The sequence below is a fragment of the Pongo pygmaeus genome, chromosome 14 (assembly GCF_028885625.2).
Source record: "Pongo pygmaeus isolate AG05252 chromosome 14, NHGRI_mPonPyg2-v2.0_pri, whole genome shotgun sequence".
NCBI classification, from domain to species: domain Eukaryota; kingdom Metazoa; phylum Chordata; class Mammalia; order Primates; family Hominidae; genus Pongo; species Pongo pygmaeus.
Genome location: NC_072387.2, coordinates 107,645,236 through 107,667,104, shown reverse-complemented (window position 1 = coordinate 107,667,104; position 21,869 = coordinate 107,645,236). Strand labels below are relative to the sequence as shown.

The 21,869-nt window shown below is 42.1% G+C and overlaps 1 pseudogene; it reads right to left on the bottom strand.

Moving 5' to 3' along the window:
- Positions 1-15,229: 15,229 nt before the first annotated feature.
- LOC129011444 (adenylate kinase 4, mitochondrial-like) lies at positions 15,230-16,484 on the bottom strand (annotated as a pseudogene).
- Between the last annotated feature and the right edge of the window lie 5,385 nt (positions 16,485-21,869).

Below are 21,869 nucleotides of genomic sequence, written 5' to 3'. Positions count from 1 at the left end.
GGATGGAGGTTACACATGGGCTCAGCAACATGGACTTCCACTCACCAAGGCTGACTTGGCTATGGCCACTGCTTAGTGTGCAATTTGCCAGCAGCAGTGACCAATACTTGCCCTCAATATGACACCATTCCTCGGGGTGATCAGCCAGCTACCTGATGGCAGGTTGATTATACTAGACTTCTTCCACCATGGAAAGGGCAGAGGTTTGTCCTCACTGGGCTAGAGGTTTGCATATCCTGCACACGATGCTTCTGCCAAGACTACCATCTGTGGACTCACAGAATGCCTTATCCACCGTCATGGTATTCCACACAGCATTGCCTCTGACCAAGGCACTTGCTTTCCAGCTAAAAAATTGCTGCGTTGGGCTCATTCTCATGAAATTCACTGGTCTTACCATGTTCCCCATCATTCTGAAGCAGCTGTATTAATAGAATGGTGGAATGGCCTTTTGCAGTCACAATTACAGTGCCAACTAGGTGACAATTCTTTGCAGGGCTGGGGCAAAGTTCTCCAGAAGGCCATGTATGCTCTGAATCAGTGTCCAATATATGGTACTGTTTCATGGGTCCTGAAATCAAGGGTGGAAGTGGAAGGGGCACCACTCACCATCACCCCTAATGATCCATTAGCAAAATTTTTGCTTCCTGTTCCCATAACATTATGTTCTACTGGCCTAGAGGCCTTAGTTCCAGAGGGAGAAATGCTGCCACCAGGAGACACAACAATGATTCTATTAAACTGGAAGTTAAGATTGCAACTTAGACACTTTGGGCTCCTCCTACCTTTAAGTCAACAGGCTAAGAAGGGAGTTACAGTGTTGGCTGGGGTGATTGACCTGGACTATCAAGATGAAATTAGCCTACTACTCCACAATGGAGGTAAGGAAGAGTAGGCATGGAATATAGGAGATCCATTAGGGCGTTTCTTAGTACTACCATGCCCAGTAATTAAGGTCAATGGGAAACTACAACAGCCTAATCCAGACAGGACTACAAATGACCCAAACCATTCAGGAACGAAGGTATGGGTCACTCCACCAGGAAAAAACCATGACCTACTGAGGTGCTTGTTGAAGGCAAAGGGAAAATAGAATGGGCAGTAGAAGAAGGTAGTCATCACTATGACGACATGATGACAGAAACGAGGCCTGTCGTTGTTATGAGTATTTCCTCCTTCTTTTGTAAAAAACATGTTTGTGCATGTACACACTTGTACAAAGAAAATATATTTATTTTATTTCATTTTCCTTTATTATGTGACATTAGATTTATTGACTTCACATCAGCATTTAAAAATTGTTAACTTCATGTAATGACATTTGGGTTGGGGATTGGTGGGTTTCTGGTTGTATGAAGAATAGTTGTATTATCTTAGGTGTAATTATGTTCTTATTATTGTCTTTATTTGAAGATTATGTATAATCTAAGGAGATGTGTGTGTGTTCAAGTTGACAAGGGGTGGATGTGTGATGGTTGATACTGAGTGTCAACTTGATTGGATTGAAGAATATGAAGTATTGTTCCTGGGTGTGTCTGTGAGAGTGTCGCCAAAGGAGATTAACATTTGAGTCAGTGGCATGGAAAAGACAGACCTACCCTTAATCTAGGTGGGCACAATCTAATCAGCTGCCACCACAGCTAGAATATAAGCAGGCAGAAAAATGTGAAAAGAGAGACTGGCCTAGCCTCCTAGCCTATATGTGTCTCCCGTGCTGGATGCTTCCTGCCCTCGAACATCAGACTCCTAGTTTTTCAGTTTTGGAACTCGGACTGACTCTCCTTGCTCCTCAGCCTGCAGGTGGCCTATTGGGGGACCTTGTGATTGTGTGAGTTAATACTTAATAAACTCCCCTTTATATATGTATATCTATTCCATTAATTCTGTCCCTCTAGGGAACCCTGACTAATACTGTATTCTTCTGTCCATTTATTCAGTTTTTTTTTTTCACCCTGGGCCTCCTTTCTTTTGCAAAGGTGCCACTTCCATAATGTTTGGTTATCTTAGCCTTTCTACATTGCTAAATTAAGGATCACATTCACCTTTGACCCCAGGACTACCTGTCCCCTGGATGGTGCCTGCTGTGTGGCTTTTTGATGAAACCTGCAGTAAACTGCAAGCAGAACAAATGGCTTCTGCCCATCAACTCTGATGGCTAGTGCTTCTTTTATTAAATATCTTGTCTCCCAGATCCTCGATCTTACCTTCCAGACAGTGTGTTCTAGATTAGTTCTGTTTACCTGGGCTTATTTTCCCGACCCTTTTAGCCAACTCTGTCCCATGGCAAACCACATCCTCTCTACTGAATCATGCTGAAGTTTCTCCCCCACTATCTTTTCCAGCTATGAGCTATTTCTTGCTCCCCTATCATAGCCAAAACTTCTTGAAAGAGATCTCTTTATTCATTTCCCAATGCCTTCCCCATTCACTCCATCTAGCTTTTCATTTACTTTATTTTACAAACACAATCTCCAGTTTTTTACATCCTATGGGGAATTTTCAGTCATCACCACATAGTCAGCAACGTTTGTTGCTGTTTATTGCATCTTCCTTTAGAGACATGTTTTTCTTCTTAATTTCCATGTTAAAACCTCTTCATGTTTCCTTCTGCTTCTAAAGCCTGTCCTTCTTAGTATCTTTCACTTACTTTATTGTAACTGCACTATAAATATTGCTGTTAAGACCATTTTCTTCAGTCTATAATGTCTTTCTGCATTATAGACTATAATGTCATCTGCAGCCAAGAATTAAATAACCTTTAACATACCTATGAAATCTAAATTTCTATCTCTAAATCCAGATCCATATATCCAACTGCTTGCAGACATCTACCATTAATATCTTACCATCAACTCAAATTGAAAATGCCCAAAACCAAGCTCATAATCTTTCTCTAAAATGTATCCCTCCTCCAGTGTTCTTCTGAGAGAATCCCCTATTGTGTATTCAGGGATGTTGCTGAGAACCTGTAAGATATCCATGCTGCTTGATCTTGAATCTGTTCCCAGTCCATTGGTAAGTTAGTTTTTCTCCTAGTTGTCTTTCAAATACACCTATACTTCTCCATCTGCACATTTCAAGCTATTGTAATACCTTGCTGACACAGCTGCCTAATTGATCTCCTCACTATTCTATCACTACTCCACACTGCAGTAGAGGTAATCTTTCAAAAAGGCAATTGCTTTAATGGAATACCTGTGCTTAAATAAAGTCACATGTCAATGGTATTCCATCAGTATCCTTTATATAATATCTAGGTTCAAACTTCCCAGTATTTTTTACATGTTAGCACACATAGAAAATGAAAATATGTGTATGATTTCACAAGAAAATGAATAAGGTTGTGTATGTTCAGAGGCAACCAGCCTGGGGGCTTATGCTGCCTCCAAAGATGATGGAATCTATGGTGACAGTTCACCTATAATGCAGCCATGGTCATAAGCATGCCTCACTGCACAGCTGGGAAGCTCCAAACTAGAAGGTCCTGAATGACAGGGACTCAGTCTCCCAGCCTCATCTTCTCATGCTTAGTCCTCCAGTCTCTCTAGTATTTCTTGGATGTTTACACCACTTTCCTGGTATGTGCTGCCTATGCAGGTGCTCTTTGAAATGCTCTCCTCCATTTCACCTGGATAACTCATACTCAACCCTCAAATTTCTGTTCAAATATAATTACTTGGAAACTGCACCCCACCACCAACTTCCCCACATGATCAGAATCCCTTTCTTACTGTTTCAAATCTCACTCTACTTTTAAAAGCTTAACATAACATAAAATTTTACATAAAATTCACCACATTAAAGTGTACAATTCAGTGGATTTTTGTATTAAAAAAGTTGTGCAAACATCACCACTATTTAACTCCGCAATATTATTTCACCTAATGGAAATCCTGTACCTATTAACAGTCACTCCCAATTCCCCATCTCCCCACTTCCTGGCAACCACTAGTCTACTTTCTATCTCTATGGTGTTGCCTATTCTGAACATAAGTGGAATAAAAAATATGTGGGCTTTTTTGTTTGGCTTCTTTCACTTAGTATATAATGTTTTCAACGTTTACCTATGTTGTAACATGAGTCAGTACTTCATTTTTATGGTCAAATAACATTCTATTGCATGGATGTACATTTTGTTGATCTAGTCATTGGTTGATAGACATCTGGGTTGTTTTCACCTTTTGGCTATTGTGAATAGTGCTGTTCATGTACAAATTTTGTTTAAATAATTTTGTTTTAATGCTTTTGGGGATATGCCTAGCAATGCATTTGCTGGATCATATGGTAACTCTATGTTTAACATTTTGAGTTACTTCCAAACCATTTCCCATCACAGCTGTACTATTTTACATTTACACTACCAGTGTATAAACTTTCCAACTTCTCCACAGATTTTCTTTTCTCTGTGATGGTTGATTTTATGTGTCAACTTGACTGGGCTAAGGGATGCCCAGATAGCTGGTAAATATTTTTAGGTTTTTCTGTGATGGCATTTCTGGAAGAGATTAACATTTGAATCAGTAGACTGAGTGAGTAAAGAAGATCACCCCCACTAATGTGGTTAAGCATTAACCAGTCTGTTGAGGTTATGAATGGAACAAAAAGGCAGAGGAAGGGTAAATTTGCGGTCTCTTTCTTTTCATGAGCCAGAACATCCATCTTCTTCTGTCCTTGGACATTAGAACTTCTAGTTCTCCAGCCTTGGGACTCTGGGACTTACACCACTTCCCCTGCAGCCCCCCTGCAGCCTTGTAAGTCTGGAACTTACACCCCTGGCCCACCCACCTTGTTCTGAGGCCTTTGGCCTCAGACTGAATTACCCCACCAGTTTTTCTGGCTCTCTAGCTTATAGATGGCAGATCATAGAATTTCTTGGCTTCCATAATCATGCAGAATCCCATAATAAATCTCCTTTTATATATCTCTATATAGCCCATTGGTTTTGTTTCTCTGGAGAACCCTGACTCATACACTTTCCTTTAGTTCTTTAGACATGGTTTCCTTTAGCTCTTCTAAAAATAGCTGATTTGAAGTCTTTGTCTACCATGTCCCATTTCTGAGCTTCCTCAGGGAGTTTTTAAAAGAAACAATTTCTTTCCTCCCCCTTGTATATGAGGCATACTTTCTTGTTTCCTTGCATGTCTCTTAGTTTTTTTTGTTGTTGTTGAAAAATGGACATTTTAAATATTATGTATTAACTCTAGAAATCAGATTTTTCTACCTTCCCAAGTTCTTTTGTTGTTGCTACTTGTTATAGTAGTAGGCATGTGTTCGGTGACTTTTCTGAACTAATTTTGTAAAGCCTGTATTCATCATTTGTGGCCACTCACATCTCTATTCCCTTATTTTTGTGGTTAGCTAATGATTGAACAGATTTCCTTAAATGCCTGAAACAAGAAAATCTCCCAGGCTTTGCTGAAGGGGCCTGCGTATGTGTTGGAACAACCTTCAGTGCTCAGCCAGGCAGGTTACAACTCTACCTTAGCCTTCATTTCTTGAAAGAACCTCAAGGTCAGCCAGAGATAAGAACTTCGTAACTTCTCAGGTCTTCCTGGAGCACACACACAGCGCTTTACATGCATGTGGACTTCTACATTCCTAGAAATATGTTGGAGATTTTCAAAGGTATTGTGAATATCTTATTCTTCAGTTTTTCCTTTTATTTATTTTGTTTAGTCTATTGTTTGCCTCAACTGCTATCTATCATCCCAGACAGTAGTGACATTAAAATAATTGTCTCTAAGTGTTTTTGGCAAATGCTGTATCTAATCCTGTACTACCTGTCTTCTGAAAGGAAGGAATAAACATTCCAATGTCTGCATAGATTTCCTCTTCTCTGTGATTGTTTAGCACTGTGTGTTCCAAGTTATGTTAAATAAAGGCAAGTCTTTCCAGGGGGGTGCTAAGGACCTACCACACAGGTCTGAATGAGGCTCTGAAAGAATTCTAGATACTTTCTGCTCTCTCTAGCCCTGGGAATGTGGACTATTATTTTCCAAGGCTTCTGATAAGCTTAGGAACAGGGGATGAACATACAGCAAGTTAAAACTGTCCCCAATTTTGCTATTCTTAGCAAGATTCAGCAATTTTTCTCAAATAAATGGTCACTGGGTTGCTGTAAGTCTTTGGTTAATTTCCAGAGTTCTGAAAAAAAAATTCCATTTTTTTTCAATTTTTGAAAAAATAATTAATTGATAATGGTTGAAATCTTCAACAAAGGAGCTGAACAAACATACTGGGGAAAGAATAGTCTCTTCAATAAATGATGTGGGGGAAAACTGGATAGCCACATGCAAAATAATAAAATTTGGAACCTGATATACCATACACAAAAGTCAACTCAAAATGAATGAAGGGCTTAAACATAAGACCTGAAACTATAAAGCTTCTAGAAGAAAATTTAGGGAATAAGCTCCATCGCATTGATCTGGGCAATGATTTTTTTGGATATGATATAAAAGAACAGGCAACAAAAGCAAAAATAGACCAATAGGACCATATTAAACTAAAAAGCTTCTGCACAGCAAAGGAAACAATAAAGAAAATTAAAAGGCAACCTACGGAATGGGAGAAAATATTTGCAAACCATATATCTGAATGGGGATCAGTATCCAAAATATATAAGGAACACATACAACTCAACAGCAAAACAAACAAACAAAAAAACACAAATAACCCAGTTAAAACAGGCAAAGGACCTAAATAGATGTGTTTCTAAAGAAGGCATTCAAATGGCCAATAGATATATGAAAAAGTCCTCACCATCACCAATCATAAGGGAAATGCAAATCAAAATCGTAATGAGATACCATCTCACACCTATTAGGTTGTGTATTATCAAAAAGACAATAGATAAAAAGTGTTTGTGAGGATGTAGAGAGAAGGAAACCCTTTTATATTGTTGGTAGGAATGTAAGGTAGTGTAATCGTTACGGAAAACAGTATGGAGATTCCTCTAAATATTAAAAATAACACAGGGGCCGGGCATGGTGGCTCATGCCTGTAATCCCAGTACTTTGGGAGGCTGAGGCAGGTGGATCACAAGGCCAGGAGTTTGAGACCAGCCTGGCCAGCATGGCAACACCCCATCTCTACTAAAAGTACAAAAAATTAGCTGGGCATGGTGGTGCACGTCTGTAGTCCCAGCTACTCGGCAGGCTGGGGCAGGAGAATTGTTTGAACCCAGCAGGTGGAGGTTGCAGTGAGCCGAGATTGCACCACTGCACTCCAGCCTAGGTGACACAGCGAGACTCTGTCTCAATAAATAAATAAATAAATAAATAAAATAAAATAAAACTAACATATGATCTGGCAACCCTACTTCTGGGTCTATATTCAAAGGAAACAAAGCTGCTATCTCAAAGAGATATCTGCACTCTCAGGTTCATTGCAACACTATTCACAATAGCCAAAATACGGAAACAGCCTGTGTCCATCAACGGATGAATGGATAAAATCATTATGGCACAGATTTACAACGGAATATTGTTCAGCTTTAAAAAAGGAGATGCTGCCATTTGTGACAGTGTGGATGACATTAAGTGAAATAAGTCAGACACAGAAAGACAAACGTTGCATGATATCATTTATATGTGGGATCTAAAATAGTCAAACTCAGAGAAACAGAGTAAGTAGAATGGTGTTTGTCAGAAATTGGGGTTTGGGAGAAATAGGGAGATGTTGGTCAAAAGGTACAAACTTTTAGCTATAAGATAAATAAGCTCTGGAGATCTAATATACAGCATTGTGACTATAGTTCATAGACTACAGTTAATAATAATGTACTGTGTACTTGAACTATGACAGTAGATCTTTAGTGTTCTCACCACACACCCACACAAAAAGCCTTCATCAGGTGATGAATATGTTAATTAGCTTGATTGTGAGAATCATTACAAAAGGTATATTTATATCAAAACACCATGTTTTACACCTTAAATATACACAATTTTTTATTTGTCAATCATACTTCAATAAGAAAAGTTAATTCTGACAGCTTTTTGCCAGTTTTTTTCATTGCTTTTATGGAGGGATGAAATGTTGAGGTCCTTACTCCATGGTTTTTGCTAACATCGCTGACTCTTATTCTACTTTTATTTAATATTTACTATAGCTCGTAGTAAAAAAATTAGGTAATAAGTTATTCATGTGACCAATTGGTTTTTGATTAATATTAGTTTTTCTCCTGAGAGTGTAGACTCCTTTAGGGGAGGGTCTTGTCTGTTTAGATTACTGTTGTATTCCTAGTTCTTAGCATAATGTCCAACACATAGAGTTTGATCAATATGTATATGTTGAATGAGTGAATAAGGAAATTAGATAGTTAATTACTGTGAGAACATGGTAATTACTCGGTGGGATGTAGCACAGAGCAGTGTTTAAATCCCAGCTCCATCACTTTGTGGGTGTATTATAATGTGACAACCTCTCAGTTTTCTTATCTGTAAGATGGGAAGAATAGTACAAATCATAGCTTTGGCTAACATGTACTAAGATATCATTATTTTTTAGGTCCTGTGCTAAGTCCTTGAAATGTATTATCGTACTTCTCATAAAACATTTTAAGGTAGGTACTATTATTATCTGCAATTTATTTTAATTATTATTTTTTTTTTTTAGAGACAGGGTCTCACTCTGTTGCCCAGGCTGGAGTACAGTGGTGTGGTCTTACTGCAGCCTTAAACTCCTGGGCTTAAGTAATCCTCCTGCCTCAGCCTCCCAAGTAGCTGGGACTACAGACATGCTACTATTCAACTGCTGAAGGACTATTCAGCTGGCCTGTTCATGGAGGCCAAGCGTGGGTTTCCAAATGGACTGCTGTTCCATTAGTGTCTTTACTTCTAGGGAACTTGGAGCAACGTTGGCACTCATCCCATGATGCCTGTTCTTGAATGTTAATGTAAGTGTGTGCATTTATTAAACATACTTGCGAGAATCAGGCCAGTATTTAATTTTAAAAATTAAACACACCACATGTGTGTTAATCTCCTTTTCTGACTCTGTTGTGTGGGGGTGTCCGTTGCTGGCTCTTCCAATGGACAGATGAGAAAACTAGAGATGCAAAGACCACAGATAAGGACTTCACAAATAACAAAACATGGACCAGAGCAAACTCTAATTTGGAGACTTGCCCAGAGCTTTTGAAAATATTGGAAGCATTTGTAACCCAAATGTCATGGGAATGAAAGAATTTAGAGTATTATCTGCATCTGAGATAAGATATTAAACCACTGTTTCCCAGAGTGGCTGGGTCTGAGATCTCTGTATTTGCTGTGTGAATACTTGCAGTAGGAATTGGAAAATAATTATGGAACAAACAATTTCTAAGTTATGTGAAGTTGAGGGATGTCTTCCGGGCAGCATTCCGCCTGAGAGCCTTCCCCTCCTGCCCAAACCTCCACTGGGACCTAGCAAAGCAGGAAGTGCCTGAGGGCGGCACCAGTGAAAGGAGAAGTTCAGTACATGGAGTTGTGTAAAAGCACAAAAACAGTGATTGGAAATGGGATTAGGCACTAGAGCCATTCGAGGTTCTCTGTATTTTCCAAATGGCTGTGACTCAGGGAAAGCGCTTGTTGGAGTGGGACAGAGAAAGGGGTCAGAAAAGATAAAACCAAAATGAGAAAAGGAAAGGATCTGGTTCAGAGACGGCAAAACTTACAGATATACAACTGAGGAGGGACTGACAGTGAAACCATTCTTACTATATCTGCATATCATGTGTGTAATGTTTTGAGTATGCATAGTCTTGTACATACAAACATGTACACATATATGTGCTTTATGTATGTTTACAAAAATAAGTTGACTGTAGAGTAAATCTGTACATAGTTCATTTATAATATTTTACATCTTCACAGTGCACCCATTCATTCATTTATTCATTCAGTCCTTAGGTGTTCCAGACACTCTGCTGGGCATTGGATGTACAAAGATCACACAACACAGTGCCTTCTGCAAATAATCGCACAGTCCATTGGAGGAAACAGTCATTTGAATAGTCAATTATAAAGCAATGATAGGGATATATGGAGGGCTTTGTGGAAACATGGATAATGGGCTCTGTTATGGGTTGAATTGTGTCCTCCTCTCAAAGTCACATGTTGAAATCCTAGCCCCCAGTACCCCAGAATGTCACCTTATTTGGAAATGGGGTTCTTCAAGATGTAATCAAGTTAAAATGAGGTCATTATGGTGGGCCCTTATCCAATATGGCTGATCTCCTTATAAAAAGGGGAATTTGGGGGACAGGCACACACTAAGGAGAACATGAGAAGATGAAAGGAGAGATGGGAGTGATGCTTCTACAAACCAGGAACTCTAAGGATCACCAGCAAATCACAAAAGCTAGGTGAGGAGCTTAGAACAGATTCTTTTTCACAGCTCTCAGAAGGAAACAACCCTGCCAATAACCTTGACTTTGACCTTGTAACCTCCAGGACTGTGGGACAAAAATTTCTGTGGTTTAAGCCATCTAGTTTGAGGTGCTTTTTAATGGCAGCTTTAGGAAACTAATACTGGGTCTTAACTCAGCTTTGGGGAAAGGGAACAATGAAGGCTGCCAGGAGGAGATGACAGAGTGAACTGTAATAGACAGAGTTGATTGAATAGCAAGTTGCCAAGTGAAAGGGTTGGGGAAGGGTGTCAAGATGGCATTCCAGGTGGCTAGGGAGGCAATACAGGTGGTAAAGTATTGAGGTGAGAAGCAGCTGGTGAGTGAGGAATTTGGTGAGGTTTGAGAGTGGTCTCAAGTAGGAAGTAGGAAGAGGCAGGATATGCCAAGCACAGGACTGGGGTTGTGCACGAATGCACAAGGCCAACAAAGACAAGTTTCATGGAGAGGACACTTACATCCCACACTGGGAAGCCCCAGTGGAGCAACTAACCTCACGTTACTCTCCTGTTCCCAGTCACCACTGAGCTCTGGTGGTTGGACCAGTGACTTAGATCCACAAAATTGGTTGGTGCCTTGATGGGGAAAAGTCCTTGTTCAGCCATGAAAGAAGCACTGCATTTCTGGACTGCTCAAGTTCCATTCTTGGGTACTCACTGCTCTATCTGGGGTTTCCTTTCTTTCAGAGAAAGTGATTTCTTCCCCTTTATCATTAAGCAAAAACTCCAAGATGATGCTAATTATAAGAACATTTAAGCATCATTTAAGGTGACCACATCCTGATTCCGGGACTTTTGTGTCTGTATTTCCTCACAACAGGAATACTGCCAGTGAGGAGGCTTTCCTTTAGCCACTACACTTTACAAAATCTGGCTCAAAAGGTAAGAAGCTGTTCCTGTAAAGGCTGCCTGATGTTCCATGCTCTGTCCTCCTTACAAGATTCAGGGCACTTTTGTATAAAAGTTTCCATCTCTGGTAGACATTTCAAAAGACTCTTGTGAAAAGAATATCTGGAAGCATATAGCCAGAAATGCACAGTGATTTAATCTGATTAATTAAGAAGTTTTTTTATTTTAATGTCAACCCAACTTTTATATAATCTTTAAAAATTCTAGTGCTTCTGGATCAAAGGTGAGGTTATTCACTCCAGAGGGTGAATTTAAATTGAGGAGTATTTGTAACCTCTTTCTTTTAGGTTTATTTAAAATTAAGCCTAAAGTAAAATGTTAAACACTAAAATATAATGGTTTTTGCCTTCATAAAATTTATTTCAAAGCACATTTGAATCATACATTAAATATCCTGGTTATGAGTACCATATGTTTCTACTGAAAATGGAAGAATTGGCTTATAATCCAAGTGTCTTCTTAATTTTTTTTTAAATGACATGATTATATACAGATGAAGAATGTATCTATATTTAAAGTCTAATTCTCTTTGTTCAGAAGAATTAAATGGTCCATACAAATACGTAGTTTAAGATAATTAAGGTTTACCTGTATACTAGAGAAAAGTCAATGACAATTAACTGACATTCCTGCAACACACTACACTGACATTTACATTGATCAGATACTTGTCAGGGGAAGCAGAGGTACTTGGTTCTATGGACATGTCCCCTCTAAAATTCATGTTGAAACTTAATTCCCATTGTATTAAGAGGTGAGACCTTCTGGGAAGTGTTTACCTTATGAGGGCTCTGCCCTCAAGAATAGGATTGGCAACTTTATAAAAGGGCTGGAGAGCCTGAATGCAGTGGCTCATGCTTGTCATCCCAGAGCTTTGGGAGGTCCAGAGGACCACTTGGGACGAGGAGTTTGAGATCAGCCTGGGCAACATAGCAAGACCCCATCTGTACACAAAAAATACAAAATTAGCCAGGTCTGATGGCGTGTGCCTGTAGCTCCAGGTACTTGGGGAGGCTGGGTGGAAGGATCCCTTGAGCCCAGGAGTTTGAGGTTGCAGTGAGCTATGATCACACCATTGCATTTCAGCCTGGGTGAGAGAGTGAGACCCTATCTCTAAAAAAAAATAAAAAAATAAAAAATATGAAGGGCTGGAGAGAACTAGTGATCATTCCTTTCTGCCCCTCCACCTTCTGCCAGGTGGGGATGCTACCAGTAGAAGATGCTGTAAAGGAGCAGGCCCCCACCAGACACTGAACCTGCTGATGTCTTATCTTGGACTTTCCAGCCTCTAGAACCACGAGGAATAAGTTTTTTCTTTATAAATTACCTAGTCTCAGGTATTTTGTTATAGCAGCACAAATGAACTCAAATGAACTCACTACTTATGAGGAACCACACGTCAAGTGGGAGAGACAGATGCATGAAAACAGCAGAGGCCATAACAGGGGTATGGATCAGGTCCTGGAGCAGCTAAGCTCCAGGTGGCGGCGGGTGGGGCGGTGTGAAAAATCTTCTTGGTGATCATATTTACCCCAGGATCTGAAGGATGGCCAATAATGCACCAAGCGAAGAAGGAAGGGAGGCACATTTTAGTAGAAGAGGAACCTGGATAAAGGAAGACAGGTGGTGCCAGGGTGGCAGCACACACTGGGACAGCTGGAAATGCAGTGTGACTGGAGCATGATACATGGGGACAATGGCTGGAAGTGAGACTAGAGAAGTAGGTGAGGGTTGGACAGGGGAAAAACCGTATTATGTAGAGTTTATTGCATTGCATGGACATCCTGATCAGATCTGTAATTTTGGATGCTGACCTGGGAGCACCACAGTGGAAAGACTAGGGGAGGAAGGGCAGCAGGAAAGCCAAAGGCAGTGGTCTAAGTAAGGCACAAGGGGGCGCTGCAGTGGAAGTGCAATGGTAGGGATGGAGATAGAGAAATGGGCTACAGAAAAATAGGGTCAGCAGCTCAAGCACTGGGGTTTCCAGCTGGATATGGGGGAGAGGAGTCAAGAACGAGACCTAGCTTGGAACATGGTGCCCGCTATGGAATGAATTGTATCCCCACCCTTATATTCATATATTGAAGTCCTAACCCACAATGTGACTGCATTTGGAGATAGGGCCTTTAGGAAGTAATTAATATAAAATGAGGTCATAAGGGTGGGACCCTGATTTGATAGGACTAGTGTTTGCCTAAGAGACATCAGAGAACTTTCTCTTCCTCTTGTGAGCACCTAGCAGGAAGATGGCCATCTGCAAGTCAGGAAGAGAGCCCAGTAACTGAACTGGCTGGCACCGTGATCTTGGATTTCTCAGACTTTGGAACTGTAAGAAGATAAATTATTTTGTTTAAGTCACCCAGTCCATGGTGTTTTATTAAGGCAACCTGAGCTAACTATGACTGTGCCGTTAACTCAGATAAAGAATACCAAGGGGACAGTATTTGTTTGTTGTAGTTGTTTTATTTTATTTATTATTTATTTATTTTCTGTTTTGGGCATGTCAAGTGTGAGATGCTAATAAGGCAGACAGGAGGAGCTGTCCAGCAGGCACCTGGGTCTATTGAGTAGGAACAATGAAGGAGTCATCAGGTGAGGAGAGAGTTTAGGGAGTTCTTAGCACAGATGAAACAGAAGGCAAAGGAGTTGGGTGGTTGCCAAGGCAGGAATGTAGAACACATAAAAGAAGGCAGCCCAGAGAAGGACAGGGGAATCCAGACACCTACAGGCAGGAGAAACAGGAGGAACAGCCAGAGAGAGCTGCAGGAAAGAGGTGCTCTAGAGGCCACGGGGGAGGGAGTTTCAAGGCCATTTATCCATGGTGTCTTGTACTGCAGAGGGCTCAAGTAGGCTGAAGACCAAAGAATAAAGCACTGAGCTGGTAATTAGGAGATAATTATTTGGAGCCGTGCCAGTGAAGTACTGGTGGTGAAGTCGGGTTGCAGGGCATTGCAACATGCTTGGGATGAACAGAGAATGGGTATTGCCTTGGTCAGTTGTGGCTGCTGTAACAGAGTACCACGAACTGGGAGGCTCATAAACAACAGACATTTGTTTCTCACAGTACTGCTGGCTAGAAGTTCGAGATCAGGGTGCCAGCATGGTCAGGTTCTAGAAAAGGCCGTCTTTGGTGTTGTAGATGGCTGACTTCTCATTGTGTCTTCACAGGGTGAAAAGGGATTGAGAGAACTCTCTGGGGGCTCTTTTTTTTTTCTTTTAACAAATGGTTTATTGATATGTTATAATGAATGACAAAATATTAGTATCTAATTCTAGACTTTATGGCCACCCCATAGGATGAATCTTTGGAACAGAAAAAAAAATAAAGATTTTGTTTTCTCATAATCATAAAGCTGTTATACTCAGTCCAGGCACAGGTAGTACAACATTCTGCTCAACCCCACAGGCTCCATTCCCTTTACCACATATTTATAATATGTTTGAGTCACTCATAGGAGTGAAACACTGTCAGCATCAATAGTTAGCAGCACTTGCAAAATACATTTTATTGTCCTTAATAGAAACCTTAACTATTCAATTAGTCCAGTAATTCCAAATGGTCTTATTACTTCTATACATAAGATATGATCTTACAACAATTATGTAGCTAAATACTTAACTTCCCATGCTTTTTAAGGATTCCCAAAAGACTTTAGGGGGTTCCCAAGACTTTTAGGGTTTTTTTTTTCACAATAAAAGAAAGGAACAGTGTCAATCCATAGAGTCAGACCAGCAGTTTAATAAGATCCTCTTCATAGCTCAGTTCCCAGTGCATACAGAGATTCAATACAGCCCCATTGCTCTCAGTTCTTAGAATCTGAGAGGGATAAGAGCAATAACTATTGTTTAACAGCCTAAGAGTGAAAACAGATGTCAAAAAAAAAAAAAAAAGCCAAATTCTTTCATCCCAGGATGTCTGAAAAGGAGAGACTCTATGGAGTGTGGATATAGAAAAGGAGTTATTCCTACTGGAAAAAAATGAACTGTGGACACAGACACTCAAGACCAGAGAAACAACCACTATGAGTAAGTAGCTTCAATTTCACTGTTACCAGGAGGGCACACACCAGAAAGCCTGGGACAAAGCCTGGGCTAGAGCCCTCAGGATTCACTCTCAGGCTTCCTGGTGCTGTGGTTCAACAGCCTTTGTGGGGATGGGGAGAACCAGAGACTACCACCATCACGTGTAAAAAATGTTACCACAGCAACAGCTGTCAAAAACCAGCTGGAGCTGAAGTTACACACCATTTGAAATCCACACTGTACTTGCTTTCTTGTGATGGGCTTGAGACATGTGCAGAGACACCTTAAACATGTGTAGGTGACCACCCTTTTGAAAGGCAGAGGAGGGCCTCTTCGTGAACTCTTTCTACTCATTTGTTTTCCTATCAGTTCACCATTTCAACTAGAAAAGATGCTGCAAGCTACCTCAGCTAGCTTCTAATTTGGACACAGCACCAATACTACACACACTATTGAATGAATGACCACATCTTCCTGGTTCTTCCATTGGGCAGGATCAATATGCTTCTTTGGACTGAATAGGTGTGGTCTCGTTTGGGAAAAGTGTGTAAACGTAGGGCCAGATTTTGTTCGTCTCCATTCCGGAAAATTGGTGGAGCACTCCTCGGCTCTTGTATAATTCAATGACTGGCTTTGGCACGTCTTTGTACTGTCTTAGCCTGGCAGCAACTGCTTCGGGTTTATCATCCTCCTGTTGGACTAATGGTTCACCAGTGACGTCATCAATACCCTGTACATGAGGTGGATTGAAGTCCAGGTTATATACCCTTCCGCTAGGAGGGTGAATCCAACGGCGGCTGAGACGATCTTTAAGTGTTTCAAATGGAATATTCAAACTGATCACTAGATCCACTTCACAGATTTTGTCCTGGGCTTCGGCTTGTCCTAATGTCCTAGGAAAACCATCAAGGAGCCAGTGCTGGCCACGCCTATTCTCCAACTCGGACATCATTAGGCGTGTGATCACATGATCTGGAACCAAAAGACTTTATATACTGCTTTGCCATCTCACCAGCTTCGGGGTTGGCCTTGATGTTCTCCCGCAAGAAGTGGCCGCTGGAGAGATGCTGGAGGCCAAAGTTCTGGGCGATCCTCTGGCACACGGTGCCCTTACCAGAGCCGGGCAGCCCGAGGATGACCGTGCGCAGGAGTTTGGAAGCCATTGCCTTCGCGAGGAGGGGGGCGGTCAAACGCGCAGCCCCGAGCGCGGCCCCGGAGGGAGCCCCGGAAACTTTGTTCCTCGGCCCCCTACCTCTGGCACCCTCCGCTCTCACTGGGACTCGCCGGCCGCCCCTACAGGGGGAAGGAGAGACTTTTAAGACAACCCCTCCCCTCAGCCCAGCGCCGGGACGGAGTCGCAGGCGGAGTCTCTGGGGGCTCTTGTATAAGGACATTGATCCCATTCGTGAGGATGACCTAATTACTTCCCAAAGGGCCTGCCTCCTAATACTGTCACAGTGAGATTAGGGTCTCAACATATGAATTTTGGGGTGACACAACTGTTTAGTCCATTGCAAGTATAGACTATGGTTTTATGATCTTTGCTTATGGAAAACGTAAGGGAGGTGGGACAGCAGCTTGAGGGAAGGCACACATGAGACAGTAATTTTCCCTTCTATCTTTCTCAAACTCCCTTTATGCTAAGGAGCCATAGACAGCTAAAGAAACAAAATTATACTTTCTTTTTATGCACATTAATCTCTTATTATTTTAGACTTTCAGGTGTCTGTTCGTTGCCCAACTAGGGCAAATTCCCTGCCCCTTTCCCTGTAGAGTTTCCACCTCTTTGGTTCATTCCTATTATCCTCCTAACAAGCACCATGCTTTAACTGAGTATCTCAACACTCAGAGCGAGGTCAGGGGCATGCATGTGTTTGTGAGTGTGAACATATGCGTGACTGTGTGTCTCTGAGTGTGAGAATATATGGGTGCTTGAATGTGCATACAAGTGTGTGAGTGACTGTGAATGTGTGTGCAAGCATTTGAATGAGTGTGTGTGTGTGTGTGTGGACAGGAAGTGAATGCACAATGTAATTCCAGGGACCTATATTCTAATAATTGGATCAAATGTTAATGTCAATTTTTTGTTAGGCATATTTTACCAAAATAAAACCAAAACCAAAGCTCCCCACAACAACAATTTTTGTGGCCACCCTTCTTCCAACCTCAGATCACAGTTAGAAGAAAAAATGCTGAAGGAAACATATTTTTTTCCCCTCCCACTGTACCTATCTCCCAGTAGCAGAGAGCTGCCTGGTATGCACGTGTGACTCTTTCCATCTTGGAGATTGGCAGTCCAAAGGGGGGTGATGGAGGCCTCTGTTTCAAATTGCTTAATAGTTGAAGCTAAAAGGCAATACGCATTAGAACATTTTTCCTGGAACATCAAAATAATGTGTTAATTTGGGAAAAAAGTGATTCATATGTGACCTTGTATAATATTTGACTTTTTAAATGCCACACATAGCATTTATCTGGTTTTTAGCCTTGCTGGAAAATGGCTGTATCCAGCAAAGATAAAAGACTTCCAGCTGGGATAACTATCCTATAATTAGTGATGCATTTTTTAAAAGGAAAACCAGAAATTATTGGAGACAGTTGATGTAAAAATCTGCACATTTGTAAAGTATGTGTGTTGCTAGCATGACAGGTTTAGCTGTATGGATGCAGCATTTTATACACATACACACACACTCACATACACACAGAACATACACACACACCAGTTCTTTTGCCAGGATATTTAAGGAAGTCAGTTTTCTTTCTATTGAATTTCAATAGAAGTCACTGGAAATCAAGGCTTAGTCTTGTGAATTTATGTCCACAATACATGACAATTTTATCATACTGGTGTGATATGATGGGACAAATAGTAAGATTTCTCCCCTAAGAGACTAAGATACCTTTGTCGTCTCTCAGCACAGGAAGCTGAAGCCACCCCCTACTTCATCAGGGCAATTTAGTCTCTCCTTCCTCAGTGCTTCCAGAACGTTCAGCTCACATATGCCTAGCTGCATTTTCCATGTTGTTCCCCCCATTAGACTATGGGCAGACACATTGGTAGTTAGCACAGCTGGACAGTGGTTCTCAAATGTGGCTGACATCACAATTGCTTTGGGAGCTTTAAAAAATACTTAGAAGCTTGATGTGGTGGCTCATGCCTATGATCCCAGCATTTTGGGAGGATGAGGTGGGAGAATTGCTTGAGTCCAGGAGTTTGTGACCAGCTTGGGCAACATAGGGAGACCCTGTTTCAATTGGGAAAAAAAAAAATTAGCCGAGTGTGGTGGCATGTGCCTGTGGTCCCAGCTACTTGAGAGGCTGAAGTGGGAGGATAGCCTGAGCCTGGGAGGTCGAGGCTGCAATAAGTCATGATTGTGCCACTGCACTGCAGCCTGGATGACAGTGTCTCAAAGAAAAAAAAAAAGTGAGACCCTGTCTCAAAAAAAAAAAATTGATAAATGGGTCCCTGTGTCAATTCTGGTCCTCTAAGAATCAGGTGCCAAAACAGAATTAGACAGGTAAGAGATTGATTGCGGGAAATCCCTGGAAAAGATGAAGGGGAAAGAGTGGGAGCAGGCAGGGAGAGCCATCAGACCCCGAGGCAAGTGTGACCCCTGTGAACAGAGAGGGGAGAAAGAGGAGGGTTGGGTCAGCTGATCCTCAGACTGTAGCACACTTCTGAGAAAGTTCAGGCTGGGATGGTGGGAAGTCCCCAAGCAAAAACTGCCTGTCAGAGGATTTGTGTATGTGCAGGAGTGAGCCAGAACTCATATTCCACCATGCTAAGTCATTGGCGGGGAGCTGTGTGTGAGCCATTGAGTGACCAGCTGAACACTGTCCTAGTTTCCCTGGGACTGAAGGGGCTACCAGGCTCTGGGACTTTGATTTTTAAAACTGGGACTCTCTGAGGAAACCGGGACAAGTTGGTTTCCTCAGCACAAATGCAAGATGGGACCAAAAGGGTGGCATCTGGCGCCACTAGACCACTGTGATAATTCTTCCCCGGCAGGTTCTTTTGAAGGAGAGCTGAGTGCCACCCTTCAGTGCTGCCACTGCCCATGTGACACCAACCAGTTCTCCAACTCTCTGGACTCTAGTGGGAGTCCGACAATTAAATTAAATTCTCAACTATCTACCTGGAGTTAGCATAAGATTCCACATGTTGAAGGGCTCAGTCCCATGAGACTGCTGCACTTCAGATGCCAGCTGCCCATGGGGTCCCCAGGCAACCCATGCTTCTGCCCAGCCAACTCTAAATTTTAGGGTTCCCCTGCTTAGGAAGCCATCCTCACAGGGTTAACAAGAATTCTGGACAGAAATATATTTATAATTAAGCATTAATTAGGCTGTGCTTTGACCCACTTCCTTGTAACCAAAGTCACGTAACACTAGATACTGACCGTTTGTATGCCTGCTGCTTCTGTAGACAGGATTTCTAATGTTAAAATCATAAGACTTTTAAGAATTGCTTAAACAGAATCATAGGATCATGAGGATTTTGTTTAAGAATTGCTTAAGCCGACCCTGAATTCCACTGGAACAGTTGACGCCAACCAGTTGGAAGACCCCCTCAGAGGAACTGAATCAGCATGAGAATCTATATTCTTCACCTGCCTGTCTCATGACTTCACCTGCACTCAATCAACCATCACCACACTCCAGCCCACTCCAAAACCCTTAAAAACCTTAGCCTCAATCTCCTTGGGGAGACATATTTGAGGTTTCCTCCCATCTCCTTGCTTGGCGGCCCTATGATTAAACCTCTTTCTCTGCTGCAACCTGGTGTCTTGGAGTATTGACCTGCCATGCACATCAGGCAATGAACTTATTATGGTTACACTTACCACTCCTTCTTCAGGTTCCGTGATTCACTAGAATGACTCAGTGTTGCTGGTGGTGAATCCGTACAGGTCTGCAGTAACCTCAATTCTTGCCTCCTCAGAAGAAAGAATTCGACTAAGGGTCATAAGGCAGAGTGAGAGACCAAGGCGGGTTTTAGAGCAGGAGTGAAAGTTTATTAAAAAGCTTTAGAGCAGGAATGAAAGGGAGTGAAGTACACTTGGAAGAGGGTCAGGCAGGTGACTTGAGGGGTCAAGTGCACAGTTTGACCTTTGACTTGGGGTCTTATACATTGGCATGCTTCTGGGGTTGTGTCTCTTCTCCCCTGATTCTTCCCTTGGGGTGGGCTGTCCTTATGCACAGTGGCCTGCTAGTGCTTGGAAGAAGCTGTATGTGCAGTGTGCTTACTGAAGTTATATCCATGCTCACTTGAGGCATTCTTCCCTTACTGACATAAGAGTTAAGAAGAAATCACTTAGAAAGATAGTGTGGGTATGGGAGTCCTCGGTAGGGATTGTCTTTTTAATGCAAAGCAGCTCCAAATCATTTTCTAACAAAGAGCAGCCTGTAAAGTTGAGCTGTAGACATACGCAAGCCATCTGGGAGCTTGCATGGGTGAATGCCTGCAAGAACTAGGGACTAGACATGTTCAAGATGGTGGCTCCATCCTCCTTTCTCTGCCAGCCATGTGTACAGTAAGGAAGATGGCCTGGCCAAGGGGAAAGTTCATTTGCATAAGATTAGGGTGGGGTGACCGGCCTTCCCCACATGCTATGTAAACATCATAACTGATTGAACTAATCTGTGAACCCTACGTAAATCAGAAACTGCCTCCTCAAGGTGGACCGTAAGATCCATCTCACCCACCATCAGTGGTCTTTCCTCTCGGGAGTCCCCTCTCTCTCATTAGAGAGAGAGAGCTGTTTTTCTTTCTCTTTCTTCTGCCTACTAAACCTCCGCTCCTAAACTCCTCATGTGTGTCCAAGTCCTAACTTTTCCTGATGACGAACCCTGGGCATATACCCCAATGTAGCTGCTTTATTACTAGTCTAACATTCCTAGAGGAAGGTCATATACCAGTTAAACTTCACTATTTTGCTACTTAGTGTGCATGTTTGAGTCTACTCACCCAGCTCCTGAGATCTTATTGGGAAACTGCTGATCATGAGTTTCAGGTTTTTTCTATCTATTGAGAGACTGCCTTTCCTTGGCAATGGCTGTGACCAATTATTATTTTAGAAAAACTTTGTAACAACCATCTGACTATCACCTGATGGTTGCCTGACGTTCCTGATTGCAGGGAAGAAGGAGCCCTCCCCTGCCCTGCTCATGCCTGACTAGCTACCTGCTGTAACAAAGGGACTCAGAAAAGTGCTGTACTTATGGTTCCAGCTTTATTGTCAAGGATTCCACTCAGGGACAGCCCATGGAAGAGGCACAGAGGGCATGGTATTGGTGCGGGGAGGAGCGTGCAGAGCTTCCATGCCTTGTGGGGGATGGAATGGGACACCCCCCTCCCAGGACTGCTGCGTTCACCAGCCTGGAAACCCTCCAAATCTCATTCTTCAAGAGTTTTTATTGAGCTGTGTCTCCAGCTTCCCTCCCCTCACCTCCCTGGAGGCCTGGGTTGGGTGCTGGGGGTGAGGCTGAAAGTTCCACCCCCTAATCATTTGTTTGCTCCTTCTGGTGACCAGCTACACCCTGAA